At 50.9% G+C, this 9,074-nt stretch overlaps 1 long non-coding RNA gene across 1 annotated transcript in view; it reads left to right on the top strand.

Moving 5' to 3' along the window:
- The first annotated feature begins 1,854 nt into the window (after window positions 1-1,854).
- Window positions 1,855-9,074, top strand: part of LOC140411600 (uncharacterized) — a 32,658-nt gene continuing 25,438 nt past the window's right edge. The window contains exon 1 of the long non-coding RNA XR_011940892.1: window positions 1,855-1,906. This is a non-coding gene — a long non-coding RNA (uncharacterized lncRNA). The remainder of the gene's footprint in view (window positions 1,907-9,074) is intronic.

Here is a 9,074-nt window from a genome sequence, read left to right as displayed (position 1 = left end):
GCAGGCAGCTTGTGCACAGGAAGAGCCCAAAAATGGGGCACTTTCAAAATTAAGTTCAGAGTCTCTGAAGATGGATTTCTTTCTCTCTTTCTAGTTGAACATGTACAAACTGACAGCGGGCATATTGATTGCACAGTAAGATTCCACAATCAGAAATATGATCATGGTGGAAAATTCCCCCACGTCCCCTGTGGAAAGGATGAATTAACTCCCTCATTCCCATGGTTAAATTTCAGACTTTTAACTCATGACCTTCAAACCCATTTTGCAGTCCGTGAGCTACTTTTTAATAAGTAGATAAGCAACAGTAAAACACTGTTGCTGTGTTTTTAAAAAATATTTTCATTCCGATGAGGACGGACATAACAACATATAAACATTCAGTCAGTCACAACACAAACAAAATACTATTCTCCTCATTTGAGATTTATTCCTTGATTTCCATTAATCCTTTCCCTCCCCTTACCCACTGGCAACAAACAGATCTGTAAATAGAGACAAGAACAGCTTCCATCTCGTCCAGAAACCCCCATCTGAGCCACAAAGGGCTAACTTTAGTTTCTCAAGTTTAAGGAATTCCGCAATATCCCTCAACCATGTCGATATTTTTGGCGGATCTTCTGACTTCCCTTCCAATAAAATTAGCCTCCGGGCGATCAATGTGGCAAAGGCCACCACATCGGCCCCGTCCCCATCTATTAGTCCCGGTACTTCCGACACCCCAGAAATTGCCTCATGTGATCCCAGTAATATTTCCACCTCCACAACTTTTGTTCGTGTTTTAAATAGCGAGAGCCAGAAGCCCACTAATCGTGGACGTGACCAGACGATGTGGACATGGTTAACTGGTCCTCCTTTACACTCTCACATTTATCTTCTTCCTCTGTGAGGAATCTGCTCATTCGTTCCTGTGTCATATGGGCCCCTGTGTACATCCTTGAATTGTATCAAGCCCATCCGAGCACATGAAGATGTTGCATTGATCCTGTGTATAATCTCACTCCATAGTCCCCATTCCAACTCCACATCCAACTCTTCCTTCCACTTTTGTTTAATCTCTTCAATCGCTGCTTTCTTTCTGTCCATCAGCCACCTGTAAATGTTAGTAATTCTCCCATCACCAACTCAGCTGGGAGGAGCAATTTCTCCAGCAGCTTGTTCTCCGGTAGGCAAACGAAAGAGGACAACTCCTTTTTCACCAAGTTTCATCATTGAAGATAATTAAACTTCACTTCTCTCTTCATTTTATGTTTCTCCCTCAATTCTTCAAATCTACTTTCCAACAACAAGTCTGTAACCTGTGTCAGCCCAGCTTTATGCCACTGTTTAAATATTGTATCCGGTCTTGCCGCCGGGGTGAATCGGTGGTTTCCATAAATAGGGGCTCGCACCGTCAAGTTTACCAAACCAAAATGGTGTCTCTGCTTGCTCCAGATGTTGAAGGAAGATGCCAGCACCGGGCTTTGTGTAAACCTCCCCGGGGGAAATGGGAGTGGAGCCGCAGCGGAAGTCTGCAAACTAGCACCTTACACGGTGCTTCCACCACCTGTACCCATTCCGCTTCTTCCTCTCCCCACCATTGCCCAATCTTCTCCAAATTCACAGCCCAGTACAAAAGATTGGGAAGCGCCAACTCTCCCACCCACCCATTCTTTTAAATATGTGCTGGACCTTTTGAAGAGAAATCCAATTAATCTCCTTCCATTGACTGATGGAGAAGTGATCTGCCGCATTTTCTACCTGTTTAGAGCAGGGTGTCTGTGTGAGGGTAAGTGTGTTACTGTGTGTGTGGACTTTTCTCTATCTGTCTATCTGCCAGTCGCCCTGGTCCATGGTTCTATTTCTCTCTCCACAGATGCTGCATGACCTGCTCAGTATTTTCCCGCATTGGTACAAGAGCGAGGAGGTAAGGCTGAACTTAGACAAGACACTAGTTAGACCTCAGCTGGAATATTGTGGACAGTTCTGGGCACCACACTATAGGAAGGATGTGAACACACTGGAGCGAGTGCAGAGGAGGTTCACAAGAATGGTTCAGGAATGAGAAACTTCAGTGATGAGGTTAGATTGGAGAGGTTGGGTCTGTTCTCCACGCAGAGAAATGGCCAAGAGGAGAATAGATAGAGGTGTTCAAATTCATAGGGGTGCCAGACACAGTAGACAGGGAGAAACGGTTCCCACTATTAAGAAGCTCAAGAACGAGATGGCACAGAATTAAAGTGAATTGGAAAAGAAGCAAATATGATGTGACAAAATAGAAACAGTATAGTGTAGAGAGAGCCCTGCTCGATATCTGACCCCGTGCTGTGCCTGTCCTGTGAGTGTTTGAGAGGGACAGTGTAGAGGGAGCTTTACTCTGTATCTAACCCTGTGCTGTACCTGTCCTGGGAGTGTTTGCTAGGGACAGTGTAGAGGAATCTGTGTCTAACCCCATGATGTACCTTTGCTGGTCATGTTCGATGGAGTTTCAAAATCTCAAATAAATGTCTTCTATTAGTTGCTCCATCTCTCTGTTTCTGCTTATTTCTCTGTCTGTCTGGGAATATTGTCAAAACATAATCCACGATCAGCAGTCAGCCATTTTAAGTTACTTAATGGTGGCCATTTTAGGTGAGCACAGCACAGTCATTTCTGACATTTGTACACGTTGGTATAACAAAATACTGATGGAAAGTGTCTGATTTAAACAGTGATTTGTTGGGGAATGTGGATGTAGAAAGGGAGCTGGCTGTCCTTGTACACCAGTCACTGAAAGTGGAGAGGGGGGTGCAGCAAGCAGTTAAGAAGGCCAATAATATGTTGGCCTTCATTGAAAGAGGGATTTGAGTTCAGAAGTGGAGATGTCTTACTGCAGTTACACAAGGCCTTGGTGAGACCACACCTGGAGTATTGCGTACAGTTTTGTCTCACTAACTAAGAAAGGAGAGAGTTGCCAGAGAGGGAGTGAAGCGGAGGGTCAATCGGCTGATAGGGAGGTTGCCGGACTGTCCTACAAGGAGAGATTGGTTTGACTGTGGCACAGTGGTTAGCACTGCTGCCTCACAGTGCCAGTGACCCCGGTTAAATTCCGGCCTTGTGTGACTGATTATGTGGAGATGGCAGTTTCTCCCCATGTGTGCTTGGGTTTCCTCCGGGTGCTCTGGTTTCCTTCCACAGTCCAAAGATGTGCAGGCTAGGTGGAATGAAATGAAATGAAAATCGCTTCTTGTCACAAGTAGGCTTCAATGAAGTTACTGTCAAAAGCCCCGAGTCACCACATTCCGGCGCCTGTTCGGGGAGGCTGTAACGGGAATTGAACCGTGCTGCTGGCCTGCCTTGGTCTGCTTTCAAAGCCAGCGATTTAGCCCTGTGGTCCTGGTAAATTACCCCTTAGTGTCCAGGAAAGATTGTTTAGATTAGGTTAAGGAGTTATTGGTATAGGGCGGTTGACTGAGCTTACATAGAGTGCTGTGTCAGAGGGTTGGTGTAGATTCGATGGGCAGAATGGCCTCCTTCTGCATTGTAAGGATTCTATGATTGTGCCTGTATTCACTAGAGCCAGGAAGGATGAGAGGAGATGTTGACCGTGCTAAATTGCCCCTTAGTGGCCCAAAAGTTAGGTGGTGTTACTGGGGTTATTTGGAGAGGGTGGAGGCATGGGCTTGGGTAGCGTGCTCTCTCCGAGGGCCAGTGCAGACTCGATGGGCCATATGGCCTACTCCTGCAATGTATATTCGATGATTCTGTGAGCTCTGATTGAAATGTCTTACATTCCAACAGTGCTGTTCAGACTATACACAGGGATGGTGATTTCCACGTTGTACTGCCTCTGCCATGTCTTGGGAGTGATCATGGAGACAGTGTAGAGGAAACCTTACTCTGTATCTTACCCCGTGCTGTACCTGTCCTGGGAGTGTTTGATGGGGACAGTGTAGAGGGAGCTTTACTCTGTATCTAACCCCGTGCTGTACCTGTCCTGGGAGTGTTTGATGGGGACATTGTAGAGGGAGCTTTACTCTGTCTCTAACCCCGTGCTGTACCAGTCCTGGGAGTGTTTGATGGGGACAGTGCAGGGGGAGCTTTACTCTGTATCTAACCCCGTGCTGTAACTGTCCTGGGAGTGTTTGATGGGTGTGGTAGTATGTATTGGGGGTCATGTGGGACTGGAAGCCCTAATGTCATTGGCTGACAGATCCCGGGTCCTGGTTGGCCATTGACCTCAAGCTCCGCCCTGAAGGCGGAGTATAAGAAGCCGGAGTCTTCCCCCGCAGGCCAGTTTACTATCGAGCTGCGGGGGAACAGACACGCTTAATAAAGCCTCAGCGACTTCACTCTATTCGTCTCATGGAGTCTTTGTGCGCTACAATGGGGACAGTGGAGAGGGAGCTTTACTCTGTATCTAACCCCGTGCTGTACCTGTCCTGGGAGTGTTTGATGGGGACAGTTTAGAGGGAGCTTTACTCTGTATATACCATCGTACTGTAGCTGCCCTGGGAGTGTTTGATGGGGACAGTTTAGAGGGATGTGTAATCTGTATCTAACCTCATGATGTACTTTTGCTAACAGTGTTTGATGGAGATTCTGAATCTTGAATTAATGTATTCTGTATTCTCCCCATCTTCTCTGTCTCTGCATCTCTCTCTCTGGGAATCTGTCTAAACAAATCCACGATCAGCAGTCAGCTATTTTATGTTACTTAATGGTGGCCATTTTATGTGAGCACAACACTGAGACAATTCGGACAGTTGTCCAAGTTAGTGTCAAACAAAAACTGAAGGAAAGATTCGTATTTAAACGGTGATATGTTGGACAATGTGGATGTACAAATGGAGCTTGTACACCAGTCACTGAAAGTGGAGAGGGGGGTGCAGCAGCAGTTAAGAAGACCAATGATATGTTGGCCTTCATTGCAAGAGGGATTTGAGTTCAGAAGTGGAGATGTCTTATTGCAGTTACACAAGGCCTTGGTGAGACCACACCTGGAGTACTGTGTACAGTTTCGGTCTCCCTAACATAGAAAGGATATAGTTGCCAGAGACGGAGTGCAGCGGAGGGTCAATTGGCTGATAGTGAGATTGCCAGACTGTCCTAGGAGGAGATATTGGTTCAATAGGGCCTGAACGAGCCCTGTTTCTCCAACCTAACCCTGGAGATGAAATCCCACATTCCTGGTGATTTCTCCACTCTCAAAGATGGAAAGCTATTGACTAAGTTTAATGCAGAAATTGACTGATTTCTAAATGCCATTGACATAAAGGGATATGGGGATAGTGTTGGGGAAAAGACATTGAAGTGAAGATATTTCACAGCTGGATTCACAGAATAGAGACAGCAAAGTATCTTAAATTTTGGATGTGCCACAAATGTTGTCAAACATTTGGGAAATGATTGGAAACAGTTTGGACTGAGATCTCCTCAGTGACCTGTGTACAGACCCCACCCCCGACGTTCTGTCAGGAATGTCCCCCTTGGTGTGGTTCCTGTGTCTGCTGAGGAAGACACTTGTCCTGTCTATGGTTATGTTAATTCAGCAGTCAACAAGAGATTCAGCAATGTCCTGTCATTATTTCTGTCTTTGTTTGACATTTGTTTCCCTCAGAATTTCTGACATTTGGAATGACCATTCGTCTGTCGCCTTAGGAAGGCTTTCCATAGAATGAGTAAAAACCAGCAAGAAATCACAATGTGAGTTAAACACAACTTCATTTCTGCCTCCATTTTAAGAGAAGATTCCTGGCCACAAAAACAAAGCTCATTGCAAAGTTCCGCTTCATATTTTACGTGTTGTTCACAGACAGATTTCTTCAATGAGTTGCTCTATAAATTTGGATTCAATTTGACTTTTTCACACTGAGATGTAAAGTTTATTCCTGAATCAATACACGGTCATCGGCTACAACATCATTTTATTAGACAAGGAGGTTCAATGGGATTTTCACTGAAATGCTCTGATGTCAATTCCTGAGATTGGAATTTAGAATGAAACAATTTGGATTCAATGAAAACGGTCATTTTGGTAACCCCAATGTCCTGACTGCCTCACGTCCTGGCACCCTCACACCATCACACCCTCATGTCCGCTAACCCTCACATCCTGACCCACTCACGTCCCCGAAACCTCACATCCTGACCCGCTGTGTACCTCTTTCTCTGTGTGTCCCTCACTCTCTCTCTGTGCCCACCTCTCTCTGCCCCTCACTGTATCCCTCTCTCCCTCTGTGTCCTCCTATCTCACTTTATCCCTCACTTTCACTGCGTACCTCTTTCCCCCTCTGGCTCTCTCGCCGTGTCCCCCCCCGGCCCTCCCGCCGTGCCCCCCCCCGGCCCTCCCGCCGTGCCCCCCGCTCCCTGTCTGTGCCCCCCGCTCCCTGTCTGTGCCCCCCGCTCCCTGTCTGTGCCCCCCGCTCCCTGTCTGTGCCCCCCGCTCCCTGTCTGTGCCCCCCGCTCCCTGTCTGTGCCCCCCGCTCCCTGTCTGTGCCCCCCGCTCCCTGTCTGTGCCCCCCGCTCCCTGTCTGTGCCCCCCGCTCCCTGTCTGTGCCCCCCGCTCCCTGTCTGTGCCCCCCGCTCCCTGTCTGTGCCCCCCGCTCCCTGTCTGTGCCCCCCGCTCCCTGTCTGTGCCCCCCGCTCCCTGTCTGTGCCCCCCGCTCCCTGTCTGTGCCCCCCGCTCCCTGTCTGTGCCCCCCGCTCCCTGTCTGTGCCCCCCGCTCCCTGTCTGTGCCCCCCGCTCCCTGTCTGTGCCCCCCGCTCCCTGTCTGTGCCCCCCGCTCCCTGTCTGTGCCCCCCGCTCCCTGTCTGTGCCCCCCGCTCCCTGTCTGTGCCCCCCGCTCCCTGTCTGTGCCCCCCCGCTCCCTGTCTGTGCCCCCCCGCTCCCTGTCTGTGCCCCCCCGCTCCCTGTCTGTGCCCCCCCGCTCCCTGTCTGTGCCCCCCCGCTCCCTGTCTGTGCCCCCCCGCTCCCTGTCTGTGCCCCCCCGCTCCCTGTCTGTGCCCCCCCGCTCCCTGTCTGTGCCCCCCCGCTCCCTGTCTGTGCCCCCCCGCTCCCTGTCTGTGCCCCCCCGCTCCCTGTCTGTGCCCCCCCGCTCCCTGTCTGTGCCCCCCCGCTCCCTGTCTGTGCCCCCCCGCTCCCTGTCTGTGCCCCCCCGCTCCCTGTCTGTGCCCCCCGCTCCCTGTCTGTGCCCCCCGCTCCCTGTCTGTGCCCCCCGCTCCCTGTCTGTGCCCCCCGCTCCCTGTCTGTGCCCCCCGCTCCCTGTCTGTGCCCCCCGCTCCCTGTCTGTGCCCCCCGCTCCCTGTCTGTGCCCCCCCGCTCCCTGTCTGTGCCCCCCCGCTCCCTGTCTGTGCCCCCCCGCTCCCTGTCTGTGCCCCCCGCTCCCTGTCTGTGCCCCCCGCTCCCTGTCTGTGCCCCCCGCTCCCTGTCTGTGCCCCCCGCTCCCTGTCTGTGCCCCCCGCTCCCTGTCTGTGCCCCCCGCTCCCTGTCTGTGCCCCCCGCTCCCTGTCTGTGCCCCTCGCTCTCGCTGTGCCCCTCGCTCTCGCTGTGTCCCTCGCTCTCGCTGTGTCCCTCGCTCTCGCTGTGTCCCTCGCTCTCGCTGTGTCCCTCGCTCTCGCTGTGTCCCTCGCTCTCGCTGTGTCCCTCGTCCTGTTCACAGTTAAAAGTCTTTCCCATTCAATCTCCCCTTCCCATAATGTCTGTCTGTATCTATGTTAGGGATTTCCGCCATGGTCTTCTTTATAAATTTGTGTTGTCCCAGTTCGGAGTGTACACATTAACAAGAACCACTGGGGTCCCGTCCAGGACACCACTGACTATCTATCACGTACCGTCACTGGGTCCGTAACCATCCTCGTCGCCGTAAATACCGTTGTCTTTTTGAGCAATTTTGCTACCCCCCTTTTTCTCGTCACATAGCAAGAATGGTACATCTGTCCCACCCAACCCTTTCTTCCTCGCAGTCGGTCCTTCTCCCTTAGGTGCGTCTGTTGGAGAAAGACAATGTTAGTTTTCATACTTTTAAGGTGGCAAAGATTCTGGATCTTTTCACTGGATCGGTAAGTCCAGTGAGGTTCCAGGTGACTGTTCTGATTGGGGCGAACCATACTTACCTTGTGGATGCACCCCTGCACGCCGGGGGTTTTCATTTTTAGGGTGCCATCCAAAATGGCAATGGTGACTGTACTCAGCATGAGGCCAGGCTATTGCCCTCCAGGCTTTCCCTTTGTCCAGGGGTCACCCAACATGGCCGCCAACTATGCGTATGTTATGTGGGTGAGCCCCTGCACTCCAGGGTTTCCCTTTGATTTGTGGACCCTCCAAAGTGGCTGCTTGGGGCGTTATCTTGTTCCCTGCTGCCATGTGCAGCCTGTTATAGCCAGCCTAGAGTCCTTCCACCCCCACCACCCTCCTTCCCTCGGCTGTTCCCCCTATAGTTCTGCATGTACCCCCTTCCCCTGCACCCTCTTCCCCTCCACCCTCCTACCAGTGTCCTCCCCACTCTCTCTTCTTCCCCCCTTCTACCCCTCTGCTTGTCCTGCCTCTTGTGATTTACCCCCTCCCCGAAGGAGATGGACCGCTGCTCCCTCCCCTCGCAAATAAATGTTGTTGCTAGCTTTCCGGCTAGTATTGTGCCCCCCCCCCCCCCCAATCCTGGGGCCGGTCTGAGCCTTTCCAACGCCCACTGTTTTTCTTCCCTCTTCCTCATTTTCCCTTTTTCCTGCACCCCGTTGCCCTCGCCGCCTCCTTTCTGTGCCTTAGCTTTCGGTTTCAGAATGAAGCGGTACAGTCCCATGCAAATTGTTTTCCAGTGTCTCAGGGTGACTGTTGAACGTTGTTTCTGCAGCTGCTTTCCTGAAATGAAGCAAAAAATTGGAATAAATGTGTCATGTTCAGGTGACTGTTGGGAGTGTCACAGGGATCAGTTCTGGGGCCTCGACTATTTACAATCTATATCAATGACCTGGATGAAGGAACCAAATGTATGGTTGCTACATCTGTTGGTGACACAGATAGGTAGGAGGGTATGTTGTGAAGAGGACATAAGGAATCTGCGAAGGGATATGGATAGGTTAAGTGAGTGGCATAAATTTGGCAGGTGGAGTATAATGTG

Source organism: Scyliorhinus torazame, chromosome 4, assembly GCF_047496885.1.
Source record: "Scyliorhinus torazame isolate Kashiwa2021f chromosome 4, sScyTor2.1, whole genome shotgun sequence".
Lineage (NCBI taxonomy): Eukaryota > Metazoa > Chordata > Chondrichthyes > Carcharhiniformes > Scyliorhinidae > Scyliorhinus > Scyliorhinus torazame.
Note: the sequence above shows the minus strand (reverse complement) of the source record. Positions and strands in the feature narration are given on the sequence as shown.